Source organism: Siphateles boraxobius, unplaced genomic scaffold, assembly GCF_051911475.1.
Source record: "Siphateles boraxobius isolate OS27281-9 unplaced genomic scaffold, OSU_SipBor_1 6, whole genome shotgun sequence".
NCBI lineage: Eukaryota > Metazoa > Chordata > Actinopteri > Cypriniformes > Leuciscidae > Siphateles > Siphateles boraxobius.
Genome location: NW_027509186.1, coordinates 7072533 through 7084362, shown reverse-complemented (window position 1 = coordinate 7084362; position 11830 = coordinate 7072533).

Genomic DNA, 11830 nt, shown 5'->3' with positions numbered 1-11830 from the left:
GAAAACTGCTGCCAGAATTGGGCTATTTAAAAGGTTAGACCATTAGTGAAGAAAACTAAGAAGAACTTTTGAAAAAACTCAAACTCTTTCATGCTTTCTGAAGAATCTCAGAGACTTTTTAAGGCTTTTTGAAGAAGCTCAGGGACTCTTTTTTTTCATAAAAAAGCTTACAACACCTAGTATTCCCATGCGGTCTCCCATCCAAGTACTAACCAGGTCTTATTTAAAAGGTTAGACCATTAGTGATGAAAACTAAGAAGAACTTTTGAAAAAACTCAAACTCTTCCATGCTTTCTGAAGAATCTCAGAGACTTTTAAGGTTTTTTGAAGAAGCTCAGGGACTCTCTTTTTTTTTTCTTAAAAAAGCTTACAACACCAAGTATTCCCATGCGGTCTTCCATCCAAGTACTAACCAGGCCTTATTTGAAAGGTTAGACCATTAGTGAAGAAAACTAAGAAGAACTTTTGAAAAAACTCAAACTCTTTCATGCTTTCTGAAGAATCTCAGAGACTTTACATGCGGTCTCCCATCCAAGTACTAACCAAGCCTTATTTAAAAGGTTAGACCATTAGTGATGAAAACTAAGAAGAACTTTTGAAAAAACTCAAACTCTTTCATGCTTTCTGAAGAATCTCAGAGACTTTTTAAGGCTTTTTGAAGAAGCTCAAGGACTCTTTTTTTTAAACTTTTTTTAAAAAAAGTCTCTGAGATTCTTCAGAAAGCATTTAAGAGTTTGAGTTTTTTCCAAAGTTCTTCTTAGTTTTCTACACTAATGGTCTAACCTTTTAAATAAGGCTTGGTTAGTACTTGGATGGGAGACCGCATGTAAAGTCTCTGAGATTCTTCAGAAAGCATGAAAGAGTTTGAGTTTTTTCAAAAGTTCTTGTTAGTTTTCTTCACTAATGGTCTAACCTTTTAAATAAGGCCTGGTTAGTACTTGGATGGAAGACCGCATGGGAATACTTGGTGTTGTAATCTTTTTTATGAAAAAAAAGAGTCCCTGAGCTTCTTCAAAAAGCCTTAAAAAGTCTCTGAGATTCTTCAGAAAGCATGGAAGAGTTTGAGTTTTTTCCAAAGTTCTTCTTAGTTTTCTACACTAATGGTCTAACCTTTTAAATAAGGCTTGGTTAGTACTTGGATGGGAGACCGCATGTAAAGTCTCTGAGATTCTTCAGAAAGCATGAAAGAGTTTGAGTTTTTTCAAAAGTTCTTCTTAGTTTTCTACACTAATGGTCTAACCTTTTAAATAAGGCTTGGTTAGTACTTGGATGGGAGACTGCATGTAAAGTCTCTGAGATTCTTCAGAAAGCATGAAAGAGTTTAAGTTTTTTCAAAAGTTCTTCTTAGTTTTCTTCACCAATGGTCTGACCTTTTAAACAAGGCCTGGTTAGTACTTGGATGGGAGACCGCATGGGAATACTAGGTGTTGTAAGCTTTTTTATGAAAAAAAGAGTCCCTGAGCTTCTAAAAAAAGCCTTAAAAAGTCTCTGAGATTCTTCAGAAAGCATGAAAGAGTTTGAGTTTTTTAAAAAGTTCTTCTTATTTTCTTCACTGATAGTCTAACCTTTTAAATAGCCCAATTTTGGCAGCAGTTTACGCTTACGGCCATACCACCTTGGGGGCGCTAGCGAGTAGCACGTTCCAGGAAGTGTTTGGCTGCAGTGGGTGAGAGAGGCTCACCAAACTTTGTGTTTTTTTGTTTTTGCGTTAAAATAAGTCTTTATTTTCATCAGTGGTTAGTTTTTTGTTTGTTTGTTTAAATTCTTCCTCCCAGCAGCTTGTGCTGTTGGGGGAGGAACTTCAGAGTTTTCTTTTTGTGTTCTTTTTTTTGTTTATAATGGATGGATCCACGGTGACAGACATGGCAATTGCGGAGGAAATACGGCAGGGAAATGACAACGGACTGGCTAAAAGACAACGAGATGGTAAAGAAAAGGATAATGAAAGAAGGAAAGAGAATGTTAAAAGAGTGTACTTGAAGGAAGCGACAGTAACAGTGGAAGTGGGACAAATGAAAGATGTGAGGGCAGTAGACATTATCAAAGCAGTGACGGAGCGGATTGGTGAAGGAAGGATACTAGCGGTCAGACCCAAACAAACTAAGGAGTACGAGGTGACGCTGGAACATGAATACGACACAGAGCTTTTAATAGATGGATTGACAATTAATGGAGTTAACTTCGAGGTAAAGAGACTGCAAAACCGAGACTATGTTGTCTCCTTCATGCATCTGCCCGTTTACATTGCTGATGAAGAGATTGTTGACAAATTGGAAGGATGGGGAGTTTTCCCAATATCTAAAATAAAAAGACGAGTGTATCCGGGCACCAACATTGAGGATGGGACAAGGTTCGTCAGAACGCGTTTTCCAAAAGAAGTTGCCTCCCTCCCTTACAGTACAAGAATGGAAACGGCAGAGGGCCCACAATATTTCCGGGTGATGCACAGCCACCAGGTGAAAACCTGTCGGCTGTGCATGAGCCCGGATCATGTGGTGAAGGATTGCCCGGAGTTCAAGTGTTTTAAGTGTGAGGAGAGGGGGCACTTTGCGAGGGACTGCAATGCAGTAAGGTGCCCGGATTGTGATTTGGTTTTATATAAGTGTGAGTGTTGGATGGGAAATGAGGAGGAGGAGGCCGAACAGCAAGTGGACGAGCAGATGCATGAACGAGACAATGTGCAGTGGGAAGAGGAGGCAATACAAGAGAGTGAAACAACAGCAACCAAGGACACTGAACAGCATGAAGAGGAACATAATGATCAAAATAAACAATCTCAACAGGATGGGGGATCTTGGACTCAGATGGTTTTAAAGGAAAATGTGCAAAGTGCTTTGGAAGATGTGGAACAAGACGATCAAGAGAGTAATGGACTGATGGATATACAAAAGGATGGATTTGTACGGACACAATTGGATTTGACGGACAGTTTGCAAAATGACATGGAGACAATAGAACTTGACGAAGAAGCGGTTGGAATGGAAAAAAAGGAGGACAAACAAGTGACATCAACGAAAAGAAGAAGGCCAATAAAGGTAACACCAAACTTAGACACTGCTAGGAAAAAAGTAAAAGACTTTATTGAGACTGGGTATAAGTTTGATGTGCTAAAGGACTTGAAGGAGATGGTCTAAGATGATGGATCTTATCAACATTCTTATATGTTTTATGCTGTTAAGAATTGTTACTTTTAATGCTAGAGGTTTAATGGACATGAAGAAATTTGAAAAAGTGAAGGAAATGTGTAAAAGAGAAGATGTGATAATGTTATAAGAAACGAACTGGAAAGACTTGCATATAAGTGAAATAAGAAAAAAATGGAATGGAGAGATTTTATACAACAACGGGGATGATAGATTTGGAAGAGGAGTTGCAGTACTAATAAGAGAAAATAGAGATATAAAATGTAAAGTAGTATATAAAGATAAAGTGGGGAAATGTATAGGTTTTGAAATGGAATATGAAGAGAACAAAATACTTGTGGTAAATGTGCATGCACCATCGGAAGAGATTAAGAAGAGGGAATATTTTAATGGCTTAAGGGAACTTTTAAGGAAATATAAGGAAATTGTTATTATGGGGGATTTTAATGTTGTTTTTAGTAAACTGGAAATGGCTGAAGGAATGGTTTTTAAGACAGATACAGGAAGAAAAGAGTTAAAAGGGCTGATGGAAGAAAATGAATTGATTGATGTATGTAGGGAAAGAAATGAAAAGCGAAAAGAATTTTCAAGAAGACAATTTGTGGGGAATTTTATTTGTAAAACGAGAATTGATTTTATTTTATGTACACGGAATATGGAAAGCTTTTTAGAAAAAATAAGATATGAAGAAACGAGTTTAAGTGATCACAAGCCTATTTTTATGCAAATTGATTGGGATACAGTGAAAAGAGGGCCGGGAGTATGGGTTTTAAACACAGGGATTTTAAAGAACGAAGACTATGTTTTAAGTGTACAAGAAATTATAACAAAGGAAAAAGAAAACGGAATGTATAGAGAAGACAAAAGGATTTGGTGGGAAAATGTGAAGTATTTAATCAAAAATTTTAGCATAAAATATTGTGGGATAATTCAGAGAAGTAAAAAGGGTAAGGAAAGAGAAGTACGAGAACAACTAGAAAAGGAATTGAACATGAATGAAAAAGATATACAAAAAATAAAAGAAATAGAGGGAAAACTGAAAGAAATAGAAGAGAATAAATATAATGGTGCACGATTAAGAAGTAAAGCAAAGTATATAGTGGAGGGAGAGAAATGTACTAAGTTTTTTTTTTATTTGGAAAGAAGAAGGGGAATGTCACAAACAATTAAAAGAATACAAAGGGAAGATGGAGAGATGGTGGAAACAAATGAAGAGATACTAAAAGCAATAAAAGCATATTATGGAAAGCTATTTAAAGCAGAAGGAGTAAAGGAGGAAGAAAAACTAGAATTATTGAAACAAATAAAGACCAAAGTAGGAGAGGATGACAAAAAAGAGTGTGACCTAGAGATAAGAGAAGAAGAGATAAAAAGAGCAATAATTGAACTGAATAAAAGGAAAAGCCCAGGTATTGACGGTTTAGGGAATGAATTTTATATAACTTTTAAGGATTTTTTAACAGATATTTTAAAAGAAGTATATGAAGAGATTTTTAAGAGAATCAGAGAATGGGGATGGGATTAATTAAGTTGATATATAAAAGAAAAGGAGAAAAAGCAGATTAAAAAAATTATAGACCCATCACAATGTTGAATACAGATTTGAAAATTTTAACAAAAGTTTTAGCCAACAGATTGAAAGAGGCAATGCCAACCATAATCAAAACAAATCAAGTATATGGAGTGAAAGGGAAGGATATAGCAGACACAACAATAAGTGTAATAGATAGAGTAAGGTATATGAAAGAAAGAAACAAGGATGGATATGTTATTAGTGTGGATTTTGAAAAGGCCTTTGACAGAGTAGAACATAAGTATTTATTTGAGATTTTCAGTGAGTATGGTTTTGGGGAAAGTTTTATCAAATGGATTAAAATTTTATATAAAGGAGCAACAACAAGAGTAAAATTTAATGGGTTTTTAACAGAATGTTTTAAATTAACTAGGTCAATAAGACAAGGATGTCCACTATCAGCACTTTTATATTCACTAGTTGCAGAACCTTTGGGATTAGCTGTTAAAAGAGATAAAGAAGTAAGAGGGATAGACATTGAAGAGAGTGGGGATAATGAAAAAATATTTCAATACGCAGACGATACAACGATAATGGTTAAAGATATAAAGAGTGTTAAAAAAGCAATGGAAGTGGTACAGACGTTTTGTAGGGGATCAGGGAGCAAGATAAATGAAGAGAAAACAGTATATATGAGATTTGGAAGGGGCGAGTGTTTTAGCAAATGATTTTAAGTTTAAAGAATCAAAGGAAATAAAGATCTTAGGTGTTGTAATAGGGAAAGACGAAAAATATGTTGAAGAAGTAATGTGGGAAGAAATACTAGGAGGAATTGAAAGAAGGTTAAAATTTTGGAAATTGAGGACTTTAAGTTTAAAGGGGAAGGTTTTAATTGTAAATGTTTTAATGGTAGCAAAGTTGTGGTATGTTTTATATGTGACTTCTATGCCGATGTGGGTGGAAAAAAGGCTGAAGAAATGTTTTCTGGATTTTATATGGGATGGAAAACCTCCAAGAATTGCATACTATAATAGGAGAAGTTGGAAAGGGAGGGATGGGATTGATAGATGTGGAACAAAGAAAAAATAGCTTAAGAGTTAAAATAATAAAAAAAGTATCTGGATGAGAAAAGTAAAACAACGTGGAAAAAGACGATGGAATATTTTTTAAATAAATGTGGGAATTTTAATTTGGGAGATAATATTTTATGGATGAAAACTAAGAATTGGATGGTGAAAGGAATGCCAAATTTTTACAGAGAATTGATGAGTGCATGGGGGAAATTTTTAACTATTGTTAATTTTAATCCTCAAGGTAGAGAGAGCATTTTAAACCAGCCTTTATTCTTAAACAGCGGCATTTTAAATCAGGGGAATGTGATTTTTTTAAAGAAATGGTGGGATGTTGGGATCACAAGAGTTAGAGATATTTTATATGAATTTAAAGAGGGATTTTTACCATTACAGTATATAATAGATACAATGGAAGTGGCAAAAGAGGATTTTAATGAACAAGAACTGCAAAATAAGTATGAAATAATGAAAGAAGCAATACCCAAAGAGTGGATAAAAAGAATAGAAGATATGGAAGAAGAGAAACAAGGGAAAGAAGTGCATGTAACGTTGAGGGGAAAACTATATGCTTTTAATGAATGTACTGTGAAAATGTTTTACTGTTTTTTTAGAGAGGGGGTTTTCAGAAAACCAAAAGCCAATGAGTACTGGGTACAGAAATACAAAGATCTAAAAGAAGAGGATATATGGAATAACATGAAAGGTACAATGATAGACGTGAAATTGGAGAGTTTTGAATATTTAATCAGACACAGAGCAATTTTTACTGACATTATTTTAAAAAAAATCCACATGGAACTAAGTGAAACATGTAAAGTGTGTAATGTGGAAGATGAAAGTTTTTTACACTTGTTTTTAAATTGTAGAGAATTGGAAGATTTTAACGAAAAGGGTAAAAGATTGATTGAAATGTTGAGAGGGGAATCCAATGAGAAGACTGTAGAATGGAACAGAGTGGTGATGTTTGGGATGGAAGAAAAGGGTAAAAACAAAAGTTTTATTAATCTGTGTGTGATGCTAATGAAAAGTGCAATATGGGAAAGAAGAATTGTAGCAAAAAAGGAAAAAATCGTGTTGGATGTTTGGATCGTTTTTAAAAGGAAAACTGAATTGTATATTGAAGGATTGTATGAGTATTTTAAATGTGAAAATAAGTTGGATGTTTTTTATGGTGTTTTTACCCCAAAAGTTTATGATGTTTTAAAGGATCTAATGTGGAGGTTGCCTGGAAGTGAATAAGTTTGTATGTATTTTAATTTCTATTGATTTTATTGTAATTTATTGATTGAAATTTTCCAATAAAAAAAAAAAAAAAAAAGAGGCACGCCCGATCTCGTCTGATCTCGGAAGCTAAGCAGGGTCGGGCCTGGTTACTACTTGGATGGGAGACTGCCTGGGAATACTAGGTGTTGTAATCTTTTTTATGAAAAAAAGAGTCCCTGAGCTTCTTCAAAAAGCCTTAAAAAGTCTCTGAGATTCTTCAGAAAGCATGAAAGAGTTTTGAGTTTTTTCCAAAGTTCTTCTTAGTTTTCTACACTAATGGTCTAACCTTTTAAATAAGGCTTGGTTAGTACTTGGATGGTAGACTGCACGTAAAGTCTCTGAGATTCTTTTTCATTCTTCAGAAAGCATGAAAGAGTTTGATTTTTTTCGAAAGTTCTTCTTAAGTTTTCTTCACTAATGGTCTAACCTTTTAAATAAGGCCTGGTTAGTACTTGGATGGGAGACTGCATGGGAATACTAGGTGTTGTAATATTTTTTATGAAAAAAAAAAGAGTCCCTGAGCTTCTTCAAAAAGCCTTAAAAAGTCTCTGAGATTCTTCAGAAAGCATGTAAGAGTTTGAGTTTTTTCCAAATTTCTTCTTAGTTTTCTACACTAATGGTCTAACCTTTTAAATAAGGCTTGGTTAGTACTTGGATGGGAGACCGCATGTAAAGTCTCTGAGATTCTTCAGAAAGCATGAAAGAGTTTGAGTTTTTTCAAAAGTTCTTCTTAGTTTTCTACACTAATGGTCTAACCTTTTAAATAAGGCCTGGTTAGTACTTGGATGGAAGACTGCATGGGAATACTTGGTGTTGTAAGCTTTTTTCTGAAAAAAAAAAAAAAAAGAGTCCATGAGCTTCTTCAAAAAGCCTTAAGAAGTCTCTGAGATTCTTCAAGTCAAGTCAAGTCAAGTCAATTTATTTATAGAGCACAACATAAACACAACATTAGTTGATCCAAAGTGCTTTACAGACGGTCAAAAATAAAAATTAAAAATTAATAAAGAAAACTATTAATAATAATAAACGAATAAAAGAACATTTCTACGTACATTTACACAGTGTACCATACACAGCGTCACTCAAATGCAAGAGTATAAAAATGAGTCTTTAGGCTAGATTTAAAAGCATTGAGCGATGGAGAGGCCCTGATATTAAAGGGTAAGCTGTTCCAAAGTTTAGGTGCAGCAACCGCGAAAGCTCTGTCGCCTTTTGATTTGCAACGTGAACGAGGAACTGATAAAAGAAGCTGGTTACAGGATCTTAATGACCTAGAGGTTGTATGTGGCTGGATAAGTTCATAGAGATAATCCGGGGTTGATTTTTGGAGAGCCTTATATACAAAAAGAAGGACCTTAAAATCAACTCTAAACTTGACAGGGAGCCAGTGCAATGAAACAAGAACAGGAGTAATATGCTCCCGTTTTTTTGTTCCTGTCAGCAGTCTGGCTGCCGCATTTTGGACCATCTGAAGCCGAGATAGAGTGCTTTGTGGAAGACCGACATATAGAGAATTACAATAGTCCAGTCTAGAAGAGATTAGTGCATGGATGACAATTTCAAGATCTTTTTGAGAAAGAAAATGTTTTACCTTCGCAACAGATCTGAGGTGGAAGAAGCTACTCTTTACAACCGTGTTCACCTGTTTGTCGAATTGTAGTGAAGGGTCAAAATAGACCCCTAGATTTTTTACATAGGGTTGTAAGCTATCACTGAGGGAGCCTAACCTACTTGTCAGAGTAGTATTGAGTGCAGTGGGGCCTAGCAGAAGCACCTCAGTTTTGTCAGTGTTTAGTTGCAGGAAATTGTTCGCCATCCAAATTTTCACTTCATCAAGACATGATAAAAGGAGTTGTATAGAGAAATCATTTTCAAGTTTGATTGGAAGGTAAAGTTGTAGGTCATCGGCGTAGCAGTGATAGTTTATGCCATGTTTCTGGAGAATGGAGCCCAGGGGAAGCATGTAGAGTGAAAACAACAAAGGGCCAAGAATAGAACCCTGGGGAACACCATAAGTGACGGGTGCAGTAGGTGAGGTAAACGACCCGATATTTACTGAAAACGTCCTACCCTTTAAATAAGAGTTGAACCATTGTAATGCCGTGCCTTGAACCCCTACTGTATATTGAAGTCGTTTCAAGAGGATGTCATGGTCAATCGTGTCAAAAGCTGCACTCAGATCTAGCAGTAACAGAATGACAGATGACCCTGAATCAGTAGACAACAATAGATCATTTGTAACTTTAAGCAAGGCTGACTCTGTACTGTGAAGTGCTCTAAAACCAGATTGTAACTTATCCAAAATGTTAAAGGCATCTAAGTAAGAAGTAAACTGTGAGAGCACTGCTTTCTCTAAAACCTTTGAAATGAATGGGAGTTTAGAAATTGGCCGGTAGTTACTAAGAACAGATGGATCAAGGTTAGATCTTTTTAGCAAGGGCTGCACAGAAGCATGCTTAAAAGACTCAGGGAAAACCCCAGTGGACAGAGAACTGTTTATAATAGTTAAAAGCGCAGGGCTAATAGTGTCTAATACCTCTCTAAGCAAACGGCCAGGCAGTACATCAGATTGACAGTATGTCACTTTCATTTTGGAAATTAATGCACTTAATTGAGACTGAGACACTGGTTTAAAACTAGTAAAATTACTAGAAGGAGAGATAAGGGGAGAAACAGCCGTGTCAGAAGGAGAGAGGCGAGATCTGATATCTAGTATCTTCTGTACAAAGAAACCTAAGAATTCTATACAGGTCTCGAGATTGCCAACAGGAGCTGAGCAGGTGGCTGGATTAAGAACTGAGTTTATAGTTTTAAAAAGAACTTGTGGCCTGTTTGCATTCATAGCAATTAAATTTGAAAGATATTGAGACTTTTCATCACTGACCGACTTTTGATAGGTGGCAAGACAATCTTTTAAAATTTGATAAGAGACCTGTAGCCCGTCCTTTTTCCACCTGCGCTCAGCCCTTCTGCATTCCCGTCTGAGCACACGGGTAGAGTCATTTAACCAAGGTTGAGAGTTTGATTTAGGTTTTTGCCTTCTAGGCTTCAAAGGGGCAACAATATCCAATGCAGTAGAGCAGGCAGAGTTGAAGACGAGAACCAACTCATCAGTGTTCATATCAGGTGACAAAGAGACCTCACAATTAGAAAAGGTGGTTGAGAATTCTAGTGCAGTAGTGGCATGAAAAACACGGGAGCAGCACACAGGCTGAAAGAGGACGGGCTGTACATATGGAACTGCAGGTTCAAATAAAACAGAATAGTGATCAGAAATACCAGCATCAAATACTTCACATGAATGCATAGAGAGACCACGAGTCAAAATAAGATCTAGTGTGTGGCCCAGGTTGTGAGTAGGAGAAGAGACACACTGTGCGAAACTGAGTGAGTCAATGAGGTTCATAAAATTTTTAACCATAGGTTTAGAGGGGCAGCAAACATGGATATTGAAATCCCCCAGAACCAACAGTCTATCACAGCGTGACACTTGATTTGACAGGAAGTCTGAGAGCTCATGGATAAACGTTGTGTTGACTTTCGGTGGTCTATAAATCAGGATGCAAATTAGAGGACCATTTAGGTCGATGTGCAATAGTTGTGCTTCAAAACTGGAAAAAGTATCTACGGGCAGTAGTTGACATTTAAATGACTTCTTGAAGATTGTAGCTAGACCACCACCAGATCCATTTGGCCTGGGAGTGCTGTAAAAGGAACAGTCAGGAGGAGATAATTCGCCCAGAGACGAAACATCGTCAGATTTCAACCAGGTTTCAGTCACAAACAGAAAATCCAAGGCATAAGATGAGAAGAAGTTGTTCATAATGAATGTTTTATTTGATAGTGATCTAGCATTTACTAGAGCCATTTTCACTGAAGGCTGAGCTGATGCAGAGGAAGTTTTAGCTGGTGATAGGGCCCCAAGTGGGGCATATTCCAGAGAACGGTGATTTGCAGAGTTAATATTTCCGCCTTCTCTGCGAGATTTTGTAGACAGCCGACGAGAGGAAGACCAGACGACGGGAATAATACATCCGTCAACTGAGTCAACTGAGTGAGCTGAAGTAGAGAGCCCAGTACAATGTTTGTGGGAGCCCCGATGTATGTAACGAGGCCGGCGGGCGATACCAAGAGCAGCGCAGTGATTGTAAAGATTAGTGGGCAGCGATGACCGAACTTTAGGGTTCAGATGGTGCAGATCCAACGACGAATAAAAAGTCATGTCATAAAAACCCCACCGGCAAAAAGGCAGCAAAGTTTCTTGAGACAGCGCGCAAAAATAAAAAGAAGCAGATAAAAAAGTTACGTGCAATAAAAAGAGGATGATCATCCTAGAGTCGCGCATACCCAGCCAGATTTTAAACCACGTTAGCCAGCACACCGGGCAGCTGAACTACTACACAGTGCAAGTATGTGGAAGATACAGCCCTTTCTAAGACCATATCAACCTGACTAGCATATGGCAACCAATAGTCCGAGAGAAAGTAGAAGCTTACTCACGGAAAACAGTTGAAGTAGCCTGTTTGCTTCGGTGGCGAAAGCTCGCGTTTGGCAGGTAGCAGCTTGACTGAAGGGATGCAGAGACAATTTTTTAAACAGCACCGTAATTCAGCGTTTAAAATCAGCGTTGAAAAAAAAAAACACGCTTGAGTAGTCCATAATTAGTCCACAGTTTGTCACGAAAACAAAAGGATAGCGAGATAGCGAGAGAGCAGCGGCTGTCAGAACACGCCAGCGTTCGCTCAGACCGGAAGGGCACTCCTTCTTCAGAACGCATGAAAGAGTTTGAGTTTTTTCAAAAGTTCTTCTTAGTTTTCTTCACTAATGGTCTAACCTTT